At 36.1% G+C, this 19,402-nt stretch overlaps 1 protein-coding gene across 2 annotated transcripts in view; it reads right to left on the reverse strand.

Moving 5' to 3' along the window:
* The window catches only part of tnr (tenascin R (restrictin, janusin)), a 129,041-nt gene that overhangs the window by 56,975 nt on the left and 52,664 nt on the right, over positions 1-19,402 (reverse strand). The window lies entirely within an intron of this gene.

The raw sequence follows: 19,402 nt of genomic DNA on the forward strand, positions 1-19,402 counted from the left end.
TGCAGTGGACGAATTGCATTCAGAGGAAGACCTGCCAGTAAAGAGTTGCAGTAGTCCAGTCTCGAAATAACCAGAGACTGAACAAGCACTTGAGGAGCCTGTGTGGATAGGAATGGTCGAATCCTTCGGATGTTGTACAGAAGAAACCGACATGAGCGTGTCACATTAGCAACATTGGAAGAAAAGGACAGTTGACTGTCCATGATTACCCCAAGGTTGTGAGTAGTGGCTGAAGGTGAAATTATTGAGTTGTTCAGAGATAATGCAAGATCCTGGGCTGGGGATGAATCGCCTGGAATGACCAGTCTGCATGATCTCTGAACCTGTCATTGGTATTATGAGGGCCGAGAGTAAATACACCATGGTGTTAGACTTACACTTGCTGTGTATAGAGTGTATAAGCTATTTTATATTAACGTTATACATAGATACACTGAGCTCCTTTATGAAACTCGTACACTGTAGAATAGCACAGTCACTGACTTAGACTGCTCTACTGGTCAGGTATATAATATATTGCATTAAATGGACAATTAATTTTAGTTTTTCCAAATCAGGCAACCATTGCTTGTTTTGGGTTACACTTTGACGTACAGAATGCTCAGGTGGAAGACTATTTTCATTGTCCTACAAGGTCGACCTCAAAAAGAAAGACATGCAGCCACTGAAAATCAGGTATTGTTTCTACATCAAAGCAACTGTTCTCAGCTCCCCCAAGCTCTGCACTTTAGTGCTCTGTTGCATTGCTCCTAACAATGCTTCGATTTCATCCATGTCCCCTGTCAACTCCAAACCAATTCAGGCATGTCATGTCCATCATCCTATTCCTTGAGGGAACTGACAGAATAAACAACTAGCAATTATGTATTGAATTGCAGAAGATTAAGAAACTAGTGAAAGATAAAGGAAAGTTAAACCATTCACAGAAAGTTAGAATAAGATAGAAGCTATAAAATAAAATAATTTCATTATGAATGTTATTAATTACTCTGCTTTTACAGCAGTACTAATACCAACACAAGTACCTGCTTTCTAGGATAGTGATGAATATTCATAAATCAATACTAATGTTATCATCAGACTTATTTATGTGTGAATTATTGATTAATTATTGAATCAATTAAATAACTGGCAATTAACTCAATCATGTAAATATTTACAGTCCAGTGAAAAATACAGTGTTGTACAAATACACAGAGGAAGTGGATAGATATATTTAGTTTTTAGAATGTTAAATACTTAATATTCACTAATACTAACATAATTTGTAGCAACATCAAAAGAAATACTAGTTCAATTATAGGATGAAACCAACTATTATTTATGTTTGTTGTCATGGTATAGTCCAAAGTGTATGTATGAGGAGCCTTAATGAAGTGTGAAGATGTTCAGTTTATTTAAATATGGAGTTATTTGAGTTTTATTTTATTTTATAGCTTTTCAGTCAGTTTGAACTAATCTGGCCATTCTCCTCAGTCTTATCTCATAAACAAGGCTTTTTTTGATTGTAGAACTGCTGCTTTCTGTATGTTATTGCACCATTCTGTGTAAACTCTAGAGACTCTTCTGCCTGAAAATTTCAGGAGATCAGCAGTTTCTGAAATACTCAAATCACCCCATCTCTCAACAATGCCACGGTTTATAACAACCATGTAACTGTCAAAGTCACTGAGATCACATTCCTAATAATAAATAATAACTCACTAATTCATGTCTTGAGTTCAAGCATTTGTGACAGAACACAAGTCACATAGGATAATGATAAATAAGCAGGAATTTGCAGTGTCCAATCTCCATAGCCTTGAGAAGACTGATAGTACATTGGCCAATTGTTGAAGAGAAGCAATTAGAAAAGCTAATTGCCATAGTAAGTGCTGGTTCTAGAAACCAATGCCTGAAGAAGCAAAATCAAAATGGAATTAAATTTTGTATCTAATCCACCATTTATAGAAAGCATGGCAAATTCATAAGATGGCAGATGACAGTGTGGAGTTATTTAATGCACTGATACAATCTGTGCGAATATGTGCATATAATCTTATATATCTAATATATCTTATTATTAGACTAAAGTCTTATTATCTGTCAGTTTACTTAAGCATGACTCTTAATGCGTTCCAAAAACACCTGTCACCCTCACACGGGTTGTGCAGGCACCTTTCTCATACGCAAAGTTGTTATACATCTAAAACTACACAAAATACACACAGTCAAAAAAATGTGCATGTGGGGGGAGTTTGATGTATACTGTATGAATGCATGGCTAATGAGTATGAATACACACACAAAACAAACAAACCCTGAAGTACCACAGTTTATACAGCTTGAGCTAGCAATCACTAAAGCAAAAAAAGACTTCTTTCCTGACTTCTCATGTGGTCATTGCTTTAAGCAAGGAAATTAACCGACTATTATCTAGGGGTTTCATTTGTACCCATTGTTAATTTAATCCATTTTAAATTACCCATTAAATTACCCATTGTTAAGATCTATCCATGTTTTATACAGGAAATGTGGTCTCAGATTAGAATTTTGCATTCATCTGTATAATATTTTGCCCATGAAAAACCAGGGTATGCATAACCACACAGAGTAGACAGCCTGCATGTATATGAAGTATTACAGCTCATTATTAATTGCTGCTATAGTAGTCAAAGGAAAACCTCAAAAGAAAAGTAACACTTGTTTGTGTAAGCCACAAACCCATAAAAAGTAACTACATTATATCTAAGTAAACCTGATGCTGGAGATGGTTATTTTTTAGGTGTGGGATTTTGGCTCGATAAAATGTTTTTAAAGGTTGATGCGGTGTATGAAGTCAGTCAGGTGTCTCCCTCACAGCTGCACAAAACTGTCTGTCTCTCTGTCTCTGCCCCCCCCACCTCTCCTTATGGGCATGTGACAAGAAATGCCATGAGTGTTATTGTCCAGGAAGAGCGCACACTGGAGTGAAGAAAGCAACTCCATAACCCTTATGTACACATGTTAAATTGCAAATACCTTGAAACACATACAGTAGGACCTTGATTCATGAATACATTAACCCACGAACAAATTGATTCACGAACAAAAATATATATAAAAATGCTGTTTGATTCACGAACTCATTTTTGATTCACAAACATTTGAAAAATGCGGGCAATCGCTCATCTCATGTGGGTGCATCCGAGCCGCTATGGGGGCCGCCATCTTGTTATTGTAGGGTACTGTACATCTCCCACGCACTTCCCACGCACTTCCACCCATGCTTAGTCTGTTTTTGATTTCGGTCTTGAGTAATGGAAAAGTGGAGTGATGTCCAGTGTTTCCTTGAGTTGTACCATCCAAACAAAATTGTTACGAACAGGATCATGAACATGGTCAATGAAAATTTAATGAATCATTTTAGAACAGTTATGCTAGGAAGGAAAAAGCAACAGACACTGGGTAAGTTTGTGATTAAAAGTGCAAAAAAAAAACCCAGAAGAGATGAATCTCTCCCTCTGTGCAATAACCTCCTCCCCACCCACCCTCCTCTTCTCTCGTCCGTCAAGCCAGAAGTCGCATCAGCCAACGTAAGTGTTCACTTTTTAAATGTTTTTTTAGTTTTAGTTTACTAATATAAATTATATTATTAGATATATTAAGGTTGCACTTTGTTTAATATTATCTGTGTAAAATAAAACATAAAATACATAATTTATAATGGTTCGGAGGGGTCATGTACAAATTAATCGTATTCCCATTAAACCTTATGGGGAAATTAACTTTAGGTCACGAACATTTTGGAACACGAACAAAGTTGAGGAGCAAATTGTGTTCGTGAATCAAGGTCCTACTGTACCTTGAGTCTGTAAGAAAGAATATGGTCTCTTGTTTTTCTGTCTTCTTCACATCTTCCTTCTTCACAGGCAGCTCGACCCCCCCCCTCCCAATTATATCTCTGTTCTACTCTCATTAGACCTGCTAAATTGCCTTGTCTTTCAGGATCATTGGTGCCTGTTCATTTCCCTCAGCCATGACTCAGGAGGTAACACTTTATACATCAGTGTAAACAAATCAAATGCAAAGTCTTTCATTCTGTTTTGAATGTCTGTGCATGAGAGTGTGGTACACATATTCCAACTATAAATGGCATATTAGCAAGTATTATGCTGACACTGTGACCTTTTTAAAGTACTGCATTTGTGTACTGCCTTCATTTAAAAGTAAGGTGGCAAATCTAATAGAGATTTGAAAATCTAAAAACATTTTATTTATAGGCAGTGCACAATTTTTTATTTATACCAAACTGTTCCTTTCTGAGTTTTGTAAGATAACAGTAGTATTGTAAGATAAAAGTGATTAAATTGGCTGGTAAACATCAGTAAGAACATTTGCTACAAAAGCTAATCAGGTAATTACAGGAAAGATTTGTTTGTAACTTAGCCTTTGATTTAGGCTCAGAAACTGTTAATTTTATAACTCACTAAAAAAAGAAATTTTGGCAACACTTCCTATACATTCTATTATACTTTTTTGTTGAATGCATATGTCTGAAGAAAAGAAGCACAATTTATGCCATATTCACAGTTGGTGACTGAAGATACATCAAGATTTATGCTGTCTTGATTAGCTTACTCTGGTGTTTAAGATGATTTTCTGAGTGGCCTGTTGAATTACCTGAGTGTAGTTTATGGGGTAATGGTATCTAAACAAGCACATATCTTCAAGTCTTAGAAGATTAGGGGATAGATTTTTTTTTTCCTTTGCTGTTATCAGCAATAAAATGTTCAAATAAACACATAAGACAATGTAACAATAAAATAAATAAAAAGAAATAATATTATAATAATATAATATTATATGTGAATGATAAAAATACATATAACAAATAACATCTAATAGTAGTTTATATTAACAGTAAATATATATATATATATATATATATATATATATATATATATATATATATATATATATATATATATATATATATATATATATATATATATATACATATATATATATATATACACACACTGCTGCATGAGTAGACCAGGCTGTTTATTAATTATCCCATTAATCACGGCAAACTGATCTGGATATAATTTGATTTAGCATTTCCTATTTTTGCACATTGAATTAGGGGTGTGAAACTGGGTAAACCATGAAAAATATTTTATATCATGCACCGACAGTTAATCCTGCTCATGATTTATTGTGTCCAGAAGATACTAAATCAAGATCATAAATTGTAATGTATCTGGGCTAATTTTTATTTTTTAATTTGTTATTGTGTATTTTGTGTTGTCAGGTTAATCAAATAATAACACTGTATTTGTGAATTCAGTGTGCTCTCATGTAAAGAAAATATACACATTCACACCTTAAGTAAGTATTAAAAATGAACATAGACTTCCTCAAGAAAAGCAATTTGTCCACTTATCTCTTAGATTAGTAAGATCTATTAGATTAACAAATATCTACTGCGGTAACTTTAAAAAACATTTACATACTGATAATAATGAACTATATGTATTATAACAATTTTTTTTTCTTATTTGTGGTGTCCAATTAGTTACTTTTATCATTCCATATACATGAATCTGACTTTACATAACAGTCATCAAAATTGTTTCAGGAAGAGAATGTATGAGCCAAAAAGCATGAATATGCTACTCTCTTTAACAACCTGTATGCAAGCCTTTCTGAAAGTGCATTATTTCCTTGTTTCTTTTTTACTTTCATCTTCCTCTGTTGCAGCCCTCAGTTTCCTATGGGGCCATGACTTAGAGGTATCCTTCTGCCTTTCATAAAAATACCTTCTCTTCTGTGAAGGCAGATGAGTTAAGTGAGTGGGGTGGATAAATCTACAATGAATTTGAGATGCACCTCAGTTCTTTTTTAAGAAAGAAGGCTTTTTATGGTGAAACCTTTGGCTAAGGCACAATTCAGGTCATTAATAATGTTCTAAATGCATATCAATATAATAATGATAATAATAATAATAATAATAATAATAATAATAATAATAATAATAATAACAATTGTAGCCTAAAAATGAAACCCCTTTTCTCTAAACTTTCACCACCAAAATACATAGAAATTTCAGTGCTAGACTATGCTGTGCATAACAGTAACACTGACAATGCATCAATGCACAATATAACAGGTTTTAAATAAGTGTATTGTTTACTGGTTACAATTTATGTGACATAATGTATGTGACATTGTAAGACCAAGTTGTGGGAGTATAGTTAGAGAGTATTGTTCACTATGATACCTACACAGTGGGTTGTATTCAGAATAATGCATGTGTAGTTAAAAATTAGTACAGAATTTGCACACACTGCTACTGAGACCTCAGGTGTAACTACAGAATTATGAATTATTCAGAGACTTGCACATGAGCTGCACACATGTAGATGGTGTTTACCTAAAACAGAGGCATGTCTTATGAGCAAATCTGACTTTTATTATTTATTATTAAATTGTACAAATTTGCAACGATTAATACTGTAATAGCAAGTAAGACCTGGCTCACATCTGGCTTTAATATGCATCCTGTGTGATCTGATTGTTGACAGGGTTAAGTAGAGGTGTGAACAGGTTTCAGAGATGCATTGTGATGACTCAAACTGAAGGCAAAGATGGTTTGGCACCCATACAGCCACAATATTTCTAGTGTGAATGCAAAAGCTTCCCAGTGCATCACAGACAGCAACAATGGATTGTCTAATACACTGCATCATTGCCCTAGCTGGAAAATGCATAATTATTGTGAGGCTGAACGTTAGGGTACTTGATAAAGGCAATGCTATAACTGAGAGCGAAGCTATTTGCCATCTTAGATTATTTAGGTTTTGTTAGTAGTTTAAAGCATTTGAAAAAAGCATATACAGGTACATGAGATATGAGATATGAAATCAAGTTGTGGAAGACTGACATGATAAATATGCATGACATCCTTCCTTCAGCAGAAATGTTACATGAAATCCTATCAAAAGTGCTTATTGGACACACATCAAAAATTGCGAGTATAAATGGCTATGCTGTTCAGCTGTCCACTTGTGATCAGTTCATTTGAGACAGATGCTATAATACCAAGTCTGCATGGCTTATATGTCAATTAATTCAACATTATACTGCCAATATAAAATGTGCCAATATCTTTTATTAAATGTGTATTTGAATGCTTTCATTTTCTCATTTTCTCATCTCATGTCTCATGCTTTTATGTCACACCCTATTAAATATGACAGAAAAGGAAAAAATTAGCTCCTTCTTCAGTCAGAAAACCACTCTCAGATTCCCATCAAGAAATATCCGCATGAGTGAAGTACACTCAGGTGATTTTCGGAAATCAATGGACCACTAAAAAAATCGACTTAAGCAGCTGCATACACAAACCTTTCCTGTATATATATTGACATAACGTTTGGACATAAATTGCAACTCTGACCACAGATCAATATGTGTTCCTTGACCTCTAGCTCTTTATCAATACTCACTTCAGTAAACCACAAGAATAATATCTGGTCAGCAGTAGCCCTATAGTTGTATAGAGGGACAGGGTAGTGTGTGTGTGTGTGTGTGTGTGTGTGTGTGTGTGTGTGTGTGTGACTAAACGCTACTTAAATAGTGACTTCAGTACTTGGCATCTTTTATGCACATTTATGTCCACAACATTCTGGTTATAGGATATTGCTATCCGATTGGCTTTCCTATGTCCGGCTCAATAAAGTCCTGAGATCTCATTTACCAGGTGACAAAAAAAATTGCTACCCTTTTGGTCATGATTTGGCCATCTGTAGTAGGTCCCAACATTGTAAGGAAAAGATCTGAGAAAATTAAATCTTATTCTAATGACAAATTCATTAAATGATATTTCTCTTGTAATGAGAGCCATTTATGTAAAGCTTTATTTGCTATTGTGGGATACCAAGTAATGTCTTTCACTAAATGTCTTGATTTAAGTACGGCTGCTGCCTCTGCTTCAGCTCCTGCGTGACTCATAACATGCAGCACATGAAAAACATGCAAGTGTTCTATAAGCATCTTTTTCAAATAATTATATTTAACAAGGAAGGTGTGAGTGTAATGTTAATCAAGAAGATTAATTAAAATATTAAAAATGGAGCTGTTTGTAATAATCAGACTGAAAAACAACCATGTAGCATTCGTTGTGCAAATAATAACAACAACAACAATAATAATAATATTAAAAGTATTATTATTATTATTATGATTAATTTCATTGATTGGTTATTCATGGTCTAACCTATGGTTAGTTTGCCATGGGTTACTTTGTGGTCCACACATCACCTAGTCACAGGCCTTTCTGACAGAAATTTAGAAACTGAATTTCATTGACATAAAAGAGAACAGAATTGACTCATTCAGCGCTGACACCACATGCCATCCAGCACATAACTAAGCTTTTTAGTGATTGAAGATGTCGAATTTCTCGGATTCTGTGTGGAGTTTGCATGTTCTCCCCGTGCCTGCATGGGTTTACTCCGGGTACTCCAGTTTCCTCCCATAGTCCAAAAACATTAACATTAGGTTGATTAGTAATTCTAAATTGTCCATAGGAGTGAGTGTGAGTGTGTGTGGTTGTCTGTCTATATGTGGCCCTGTGATGAACTGGTGACCTGTCCAGGGTGTACCTTTTGCCCAGTGTGCGCTGGGATAGGCTCCAGCAAACCCCCGTGACCCTAATTAGGAATGAAGCGGGTATAGACAATGGATGGATGGATGGATGGATGGATGGTTTCAATAAACATATAAAAAAGACTCTGATAATAAAGTCTGCAAAATACAGATGCAAATTATAGTCTTCTTCTTTTTCTTCTCAGTCTAACCTCAGTGGAGGAAGCTTAACACCTGTCAAGAAGGGACAGTGTGGATTGTCGAGTTAACAAAAGCTTAACCAGCACACACACACAAACACACACACACACACACACACACACCCCTCCACTGTGACCAATTAAGCCTGTATTGAATTTCATTAAACAATCGGATATGTTAGGGCCGCTCTGGCACTGATTATTATCACAGCTAATTTATTAATCTCACAGCTTTTCATAACACAAAAAGAAAGTGTTATGCTTGCAGCATACCCTCTGAGACAGAAGCTGCTTCCTTTGAGTAACTCAGCAAAAGCCAAGGTCTCCGGATTACAAAGATTAAATTACTTCATGCATCCTATACACCATTTTAGGATTTTGAAGCATAACCAATCCACTCTAATGTATGCGCTATCGGGTGACAGTTGGTCTTATCTCTACTTCATCACTTGCAAATGATTTATGCTGGTATGACATTTTAAATATATAATGTACATTTTAATGCATTGCTATGCTGTTCCAGGTAACAGATCTAGGGAAAAACATTGTAGTTTATGTACAGGAAGCAGGATATCATATGGACCTTATTTATTCAATTATCATATGGCCTTATTTAACAAAATTGCCTGCAGTTAAGTCTTTGAAAGAATTACATCAAAATTTCACCAACAATTTTGCTATTCATCAACACCTATCCGTATAAATTTGAGAATAATATTTAAATAATGTGAATCTGAAAAAAATGCCTTACTGTTAAATATCAAAATCAATATTAATGTAATCAATAAGCATACCAAGTATATGAAGCAGAGTAGTATGAGTAATTAGCAATATCACACACAAACTTCATACTAAAATAGATTTTATTGATTTCACATTTCTAAGTTTCTGATTCATTTCAAACAAATAAATAGAATTAAGGATCTATTTATTTGTTTGTTTATGACTGAATCTTGACACATTGATATTTGAATAGAAAGCTGTGAATTCAAATTCACATATACTATATGGCGAATGTTTGTGGACACTGGACTATCATGCCCATATGTGCTTTTTGAATATTCTATTCCAAATGCAGTTCCCCTTTGCTATTACAACAGCTTCCAATCTTCTGTGACGGCTTTTCACTACATTTTGGAGAGTGTTAGTGGGATTTTCATGTTCAGTCACAAGAGTATTAGTGAGGTCCGGCACAGATGTTGAGTGAGAAGGCATGGGGTGAAGTTGTCATTTTAGTTCATCCCAAAGGTGTTCAGTCGGTTTGAGGTCTGGGGTCTGTGCAGGACACTCAAGTTCCTCCAAACCAATTTTGGCAAACCATGTCTTCATGGATATCAGTTTATGCACAGGTGTATTGTGAACAGGTTTGAGCCCCTTACATCCTGTAAAGGGAAATTGTACCAAGGCAGTACAGCATACACTGACATTCTAAATGATTGTGTGCTTATATTTTTCTGCCAACAGTTTAGGAAGAAATACTGTACAGCAGCAGCTGTGAGGCTTTCTACCTGATTACACCTTCTTTCTTTTTACTGTGCATATTTCTTTAAATATCTTCTTTATTTGTAGTAACCTCAGACAAAAGCACATCAAACTTTCGAGCCCCCCATTTATCTTCTACATCTTTTCTAGGATATTTGATAGATTTTCTGCTCCTTAGTTGTTCTTCAGGTTTTGTATAGTCTGCTGAATGCTTTCCGTTTATTTGCTCAGTATATTAGCAACATATATGAGCGTGTATTTTATGATCTGTAATTAAGACACTACTGGAAGCAAGTTTGCATCCCACAGCCGAAGCTGTTTCATCCTTTACTCTCACATCAGCGCTTGTTTTGATGTCAGATGACAGTTTCATTAATCAGACACTAACACATAGTGTAACTATATAGCACTGTAACTATTTGCAAAAATATGGAAACATTTGTTATAGCCTGCCCAGTACAAACTTCCATTTGCCTCACTCTGTATGTTAAAAGAGCGTCTGTGATCTGCTTTGCTAATTGTATCTGTTATTCATGGCGTTAAATGGAGGAGAGAAGTAACAGAAAGGGATGAGAAAAGAGGCTGATGCAATCAAGTTTGGTAAAACATGACCACCATGTGTAATCTGTTAACCTTGGGAAAACCTATTCCTTATGTGTTAATACAGCAGGTAGAGTCCCTCACTGTGAACATTTATCACCTGTCATGAGAAAGCTGTCTCACCTCTTTTCCTCTTTAAAGTAGCTAAACGACTAGAGAAATTGTCCTATAAGAAATAGGAATTAAATATATCTTTTAGACCAATTACACATTAAGTGCCAAATGAAAACAGTAACATCTTGTCAGAATGACTGGGTGAGGTGAACATGAGTGTGTGCAGACTCACAGAAAAGAGGATCAATGTAATGATGAAATGAAGGTTATACTAGGGGAGAAAGCAAAGAAATCCTCAATATAATGTGCCAGGCTAAAACCACTGAACAGCAAGAATAGATTCAAATGATCAGAGAGGCTGCAATCCATTCTGAAATCTATACAGAGCAAGCTAAAGAGGGACTACCCATCACACTTATTTGTATAGTTTTCTAGATAAAGGTGAGGGAAAGCACTTATTTCAAATGACCACTTGTGAAAGAACTTTTGCTCCTGAGGTTCTTTGTGCTATTTTAATGCTTAATTTTAAAGGGGCAACAGTGCTGTAAATGTGGTAAATAATATTTCCCTTGTTTCTTCAATCTGTTACATATGTACACACTATGATATACAGGTCACTTTATTAATCCCAGAGGGACATTTACACATTACAGCAGCAGCAAAAGGATACTATTTGCAGTAAGAAATAATCATTCGTCCACTTATCCTACACAGGGTCGCAGGGAGCTTGGAATCTTTCCCAGGAGACTTCAAGCACAAGGCATAATAACACACACTCTGGACAATTTAAAAATGCCAATAAGCCTACAACGCATCTCTTTGGACTGGGGGAGGAACCTGAAGTACCAGATAAAGGTATATATAAACACCAAGCCACCATACCCCCATCAAGATTAATAAAATAAACATATTGATTAAGATTAAAATAATTGCATAAATAAAGTAATTATTACTGTACACTCCAGCCCTCTGAGAAAATGCAAGTGACAATGTAAGTAGTAACAGACATGCAGCATAGTAGTTATGATCAGCAGAGTATCTGCATTAAGTAGTGCAATTATATAGTGAGTTAACAGCAGTGCTGTAAAACAGAATGCCACCAAGTACAAAAATGCAAAGAGAAGACTGATGAACGTATTTAAGGAATAGGTTCTAATGCACAATAATGTCCTGGCTCAGTGATTGCTTAGTAAAAAAAAAAAAGATCATGTACATTTACTTACTACAGTGAAGCTGAATGAGTATGTTGCTGAAAGTGTTCTGCTGTTTAACCAATAAATTATGAACCAAAGGGGATGTAATACATTGGGAATGTGATGCATTGTCCATTGTTTGTGTTGTTTGTATGTCTAATCTGTAAGTAAACGGCAACTACTAAATGACATTAGTGGCAGCATTTGTTTTTGTCACCTAGGCCATTAATTCATTTTTAAATTTGTGATAATTGTTCTTGTTTATTTAAGAGTTGGTAATTGTAGAACAATGAAACAGTATAATGAACTAAAATTTTGTTCAAGTGATGACATCTTGACATCTCCAAAAAGTCACCATTCAGATTTTAGAGGGTCTATGGCTCATGCTGCTGCTTTGTTTCATTTGAGCCACACAAACGTGCAAAAAATAATCTTGAAACAGCAATAATACATAACATTTTCATACTAGACCAGTAATATCTAGCACAGGGTCTGCCTGAGTTCCACATGTGTGTGTGTGTGTGTATGTGTGTGTGAATAGAATAATCCTAATAATTTCTACTACAGAGCCTAGGCTATAGTCTTTGAACAGCTCTGGTTTCTGGTGTCATGATAACTTGAGAATGGACTACAGCCAAGGTCTATGTACTGGCTTCTGTATGAGCCTTTATGTTTAACTGTCAGTAGATATAGTCCATGAATCATTGATTTCAGGGCTTGGCACTATGTCTTGCATTCATTCTGCTCTGCTGACGGTCTTTATTGTTCTATGACATTTGCATCATAACATTTCTGTAAAGTGCAGTAGTCCTAAGAGTATTAATGTGCTGCTTGCGACATAAACATTTCTTGAACTGCGTGCAACAAAACATGAATAACATATAGACCATAATGTCCTTAGGGATATTTTAATGTTTTAAATTATTAATGGCATATTTTTGTGTACTAGCACCCTGAATGCCATTTTAATATTGTGAGCAAGTCTCATTTAGTCCCAATGAATGAAATCAACATTCTGTAGTCAAAAATTTAAAAACTACTTTCACATGTACTTAGAAAAATTAATATTAATGAAAAATTATTAATTTTATGTTAATGAAAATGGCTATTTCTGAAAGCCTAAATTATTTTGTGCAAAAATCATTTATATGATAAATGGCGCTATTCAATTTATAAATTAAAACATGATTAATTGCATGTCTTGGAAATAAAGGCAGTGAGCCTGGTAAGCACAATCAGTTAATTGTAAGGAGCATAAAAAAGTCATCTTTGGCTTCTGCTCAAGACCATGAATCCATAGGCTACATTTAACTGCTACATTTTAAATATAATTAACGTGCACTGCCTGTTAATTATAAAGAAGGAATTGACTTCTGTACCAGAATATTAATCTACAGGTTACAGTTAAAAACCATGTTTTAAATGCATTCTGCATTAAATGCATTAAATGTATATTCTCCTGTATACCAAAAAATTGGTAAGCCTGATTAAACCTCAAATATGAGAATTTTTTGCATTTAGATACAGTCCCTCATGTCAGAACATAAATTGCAGTAACCAGAGACCAACACTCTGGTTTCCTAAAAAAAAATTTAAACCCTGTGAATTAAGTTAATCTGCATTTATTGAGTAATAAGACTGAAAATTCAAAATGTCAGTGAAAGCTACACCAGGTTAAGTATGTAACCCGGTTCCCTGAGAACTCGACACTGTGTCATGGCTGACGCTATGGGAACATTTCTATGTGGAAGTTCTGTGTGAAATCATGCCGATTTATCAGCTCAGGTACGAAGCGGAGCGCACCAGCAACACCATAAAAGGGCATCTACTTCACATTACTCCAGCTTCTCCTTGTCTTAAGGAAGTGTGAGTGGATGCCTGGGGTGTGGCTAGCGATGCAGCGTCTCGTTCCCTTCTCAGGGAACGACACCATTCTCAGGTGTAGTTCCCTTTCAGTTCCCTTTCATGACTGATGCTATGGGAACGCCAATACCAACTCCGCCACACCCCGGGAGATGTCTGTCCCGGAGGACGAGCACAAACGAGCCAGGAGCAGAGCATCATTAGCCCTGTAGGACCCAGGAGTGGGGTCCAGGTACAAGTTATAGAACCTGATAAGGGTGTGCAAACATAACATCTTGGAGGGGAATGCCCCTAGCCAGAGTGCTGGACAAAACAACATACCTAGTGGAGTGAGCTGTAATCCCAAAGACACACAGCCCACCACTACCCATCATAAGATGCTGCTTGTAGACCAGATGCTTTTGTTGTGGCTGGCTTATAGCAGAGTCGTTTCCAGGGCCAGAAACTCCTCAGAGGCTGACTCTATTGGCTAAAGGCGCATTAGCACAGCACTGCAATGGCTTAACCTGTGGGATTGTAGGCCTTCCATATAAAGCCGATGTGGCCCGACATGTCCTCAATGGGAATGCAGACTTTCTCTATGCAGCCGAGAAAGCCCACAAATTACATCAACCCTAGGTATCACCACATACCCATATTCATCAAAGCCCACAATGGCTGAATAGTCAGCAGTGGTTGAGGAGAACAAACAGGCAGAATAAGGATTATTCCACAACCTCAACACCTCAGTGTGCACATCTGGGGAAAAATGGGAGATGCCTGAATGGAGGTGGAAGGCAGCGTGAAGTTAGTCAGAGATTGTCAAGCTCAACACTAACCTTTCATCATACCAAACTAAGCTAAGCTTAGCAACAGCACATGTGATTACCTCCAGGAGCTTTTCAAACACCACAGAATGCGGTGGCAATTCAAATACTGTCTGCGCCTTGTTGCCCACATCGAGCTCCTCAGAGTTCATGAAGCCAGGGATTCATGAAGCCAGACACGGGACTGCGCTTAGCGAACGCGGAATGAGCTTAGCGACAGTGCACAAAACATCAACAGCACGAATGCCACTGATTATTCTGAGGCATACTGCTCATCATCGGCCACATCGAGATCCTCAGAGTCCGATGAAGACAATCATGATTTATCGTCTAGATCTAAAGAAATCGTAAAGCAAGCTCCAGGGGCAAGCACCAGGCAGGGAAATCCGAGTCGGGAGAGAGGGCAAGACAAAGGGAATCACTCATCTCTTGTTCCACCTCCACTAACTCAACCTGTGAGACCCATGATCTTAGTCGGTGTGCTGTCTCAGCAAACGTGGGACCCAAGCCACGAGTCGGAGACAAAGATGCTGGAGTAATGCAACATAGATGCCCTTTAATGGTCTTGCTTGCATGCTCCACTTCGTCACATAACCTAAATAAGCCGATAAATCGGCATGATTTCACAAAGAGCTTCAGACACAGCTTCCACATAGAAGCATTCCCAGCGTCGAGTTCCCTCCAAAGGGAACATGGTATACCTTCATAATAGCCATTATTATACGCAATGCATAATAACAGGCTATTCAGGAGTCTTGTCCATTCATCATATGTATCTTCTGATTTCAGAGACAACTCCAGTTCATAATAATAATAATAATAATAATAATAATAAAAATTTTCTCATTAAATTGATCAACTTACTAAATGTACTAGATCCCTTACATCCATGTTTCGTCAAACAGATACCACAAGCAATAAAACCTCTTCTGAAAATAATTCTTCTCTTTATATTGACTGTGTACTTAAATATTTTAAACTAGCAGTTACCAACTCCTGATTAAAAAATCTGACCTCGACCCCTGTCTGCTGTCCAACAACATGCAATATCAAAGATTTCATTTATCTCCAAGATCCTAAAAGTTGCAGAACAGCAGTTATGCTCATACATACATATAAATTTAATTTATGACTGATTCAGTCAGTCAGGATTCATGCCTCATCATTGCACAGAAACAGCAATGGTTAAAGTGGTGAATGGTCTCTGAGTTTTAGGCCCACTGAATTTTTTCTTTATATATGCTACCTCTGGGAAGGATTATTCATAAACATGGCAATAGTTTGTTTAATCCAGGACTGTTATGTTCAGTTTCTTTGTTTAAACAAAGCCAAATGTGTGACTTAATACTTCAAACTTAATAAAGTTAAGGAATGTGTAAAAGCCATTAGACACTGCATGCTTATTAACAAGAAAGAAGTACTTGTTCTAGGACCACATGCAGTTCTCAAGCTTTCTGATTACAGGGTAACTCTGGATGGTCTTTTTGTTTCATCTTGTGCAGCAATAAAAGACCTTAGTCTGATTAGTAATGAGAGCCATTCATTTGAAGCTCACATAGAAAATATTACTAGGATAGCCTTCTTTCATCTCAGAACTATTGCTAAGATGTCACTACATGATGCAGAATAACTAGTTCATGCTTTTGTTACATCTAGGTTGGAATATTGTAATGCCTTACTGTCTGGATGTTCCAGTAGGTACATATACAAGCACCAATTAGACTAGAATAAAGCAGTGAGTCCTTACTAGAATCAGAAGTTATGACATCCTGCCTATATTTTACACACTGTAATTGTTCTCAGACAAATTTTGCATTGATCATAAAATACTTCTACTGAACTGTACAGTACTGAATGGTCTCATGCCACAGTACCTGAGTAAACCTTTGTTTTTATTTAGAATCCACTATGCCTACATTGATCAAATGGTCAAGGGTATTTGTTAGTACCTCAAGTAGTTAAGCCTACACCAGGAGGTAGAGCCTTCTCTTACAAAGCCCCACAGTTATGGAACAGCCTTCCAATTAGTGTCCAGGACACAGACAGTCTCAGTGTTTAAGTCCAGGCTGAAAAGACATTTGTTTAGAAAAGTCAGGTTAGTTAGTTTAGGGAAGGGAACGGATCTGGAGGGTCTGTATGTTTGGATGCTATTACCCCCCTTTCACCTATTCACTCAGGTTTGGTGATTGTAAAGTGGTTTTACCTAACAATAAGCATATGTACAGTAATAATTTTTCTCTCTTCTGTTTTTCTCTCTTCCCCTCTCTCTCTTCCCTCCTTTCCTCTCACTATCTCCCTGTCGAGCTACACATACTACTCCTGAGATACAAGTGATCCCCTTCTGCTCTCCAGACCTGCCTGATCCATAATTATGCCCTACGTCTGTTTGTATGCATCTGTATGCCCTATGTCATCACAGCTCTTTTTTTTTTTTTTTTTTTGCTAAAGATGGCCCCATTTGGAGAGACTAAAGATACATGAACATGCTGTAGATTGCTGTACCATTTAGAAACCATAAGAAGGCTTTGGACTGCAATTTATATGATCAGGTTTGCTATGATGACTGAGAATTACAATTGCAACAAACAGTGGTGCATTCAAATCACCAGCACATAACTAATTGCTAACTTCATCAAAATAGACTTCACATTAAAACTAGTATGATTTTCCTGATTATACACCTTTTGACCAGTACACAGTAAAGAATGGAAATGATTTTTAAACAACACTTGTGTCACCCAATTTGACATGTCATGAGGATGTTTTCCCTTTTTATCCTGGTTCCATTTTTTTCCCTAATGTCATCTCAGGAAGTTTTTCTTTGCCACCATTTGCCTCTGGCTTGCTCATTAGGGATAAATTTAGATCCTGAATTTAGATCCTTTACAGGTTTCTGTAAACCTGTAAAGTCCTGCTATGCAAATAATTTTTTCATAATTTTATTAGGTTATAAGATGTCTATTGGCATTTGTATGCAGTTTTTTTTAAATCATGATGTTGCCAGAAAGTGTATTTAAGGTTAAAAGTAGAGAAGCTGTGATTTGGGGAAAAATTTACTTCCCAATATCAATGCGTCTCTATCCATCAGGCAAAATGAATCCAAATGCAGATTACAGATTTTAAAGTCTATGCTTTCAATTCTGACAGCTCTAAGCTCTTCCATCCCTGGTGCAAAGATGTAGTGAGAGAGAGATAGAGAGAGAAGTGGAGAAAGTAGGAGTGCTACCTTCCATGGCTCTCTGAGATGTGTCAAATAAGTCACAAGCCAAGGCTGTTTCAAGTTCTAAACCCTTGAAGGTAGCGAATAAACATGATTGCCACTTGCTATATGATGCGATTGAGTGCTTTCCCTTGCATGAGCAACAAAGGATGTAGGTTTGCACAAAAGAACTTTCCCCTCTGAATGGTAGATTGTGTTTTTCATCAGCTTTAATGATACAGGATTTTAGAGGCATATTTATCTTCTGTATTTCTCTGAATAGTAGCATAAACAAAGGTGTATTGATTTAGCAGTGTGCACCAGGCAAAGACACTTCATCTTCAAGAAAAATAACATAAAAGCCTAGATGTAAGAGCTCTATTCTAGTAACTTAATGGGTAACACTGATTATGTTTTGCACTGCTTATGTGGTTGGGTATAAGGCAATTTTTTCCCATACTCTTCTCCAATTTCATTTCACACATATACCATACTTTGTTGAGTGGTGAAACAGGAGGTATGCCTTTAAAATCTACTGTCACGGTGGTATTTTTAAATCCCCTTTGGACGACACTTGTGCTAAAGTTACCACTCCCAAGAGGTATTATTCTTGCAATCAATAAACAATAATAAAAATAGGAATAAAGTATGCTGTGGTAAAGAACTGAGAATTCAGCACACACAATAATGTAACTAAAGGAATAAATAAAAAATCCTTTAACAGTGTACTAATGAGAAAAATGCAGATATTTTGATATCACTTCAACATCCTGTTGCAATAATAATCTTATTATAATTGTAATCTTTTCTTATTGTGATTCAGTCTTCTTTTGGAAAATTATGCTGTTCTTCAGTTTACGATAGGATAATGCCAGGTTTCCATACCAATAATCACAAATATACAGTACCAAGAATAAACGTACATTAATTTGTGTTTGAAAGAGATTTCACAATATGCATTATATCATCATATGCATTTTTAATTAAAAAATTAAAATACAGAACTTGTATAATGTACCTCATATTACAGTGTTGTTTGCTTTGCTTTCAATGTGGAGAGCATTAAAACAAATCACAGATGAAGTAATATGATCTGTGTTTAAAATGTCATATTAAAAGCTTTTTAATGGCCTTGTTAGGAGAGGTCAAACACCCACTGCTATAGTCACAGCTCTAAGGACAACACAAAAACTACATTTAAGCATATAAATGTGATGCATTTTTTAATACATCTAATTTGGTTATTTAAGTGGTGCAATTCAACAATAGCTGTTTTTTTAACTAATTAAATTGTTGCTATTAAAAGGAAAGAGTTTCTTGTTTATATTCTAACAAAAGGAAAAAAATATTATCTGGAATTGATGCAATATCATATACAGATATACAGCCTGC

This window comes from Hemibagrus wyckioides, linkage group LG07, assembly GCF_019097595.1.
Source record: "Hemibagrus wyckioides isolate EC202008001 linkage group LG07, SWU_Hwy_1.0, whole genome shotgun sequence".
In the NCBI taxonomy this organism is placed as follows: Eukaryota; Metazoa; Chordata; class Actinopteri; order Siluriformes; family Bagridae; genus Hemibagrus; species Hemibagrus wyckioides.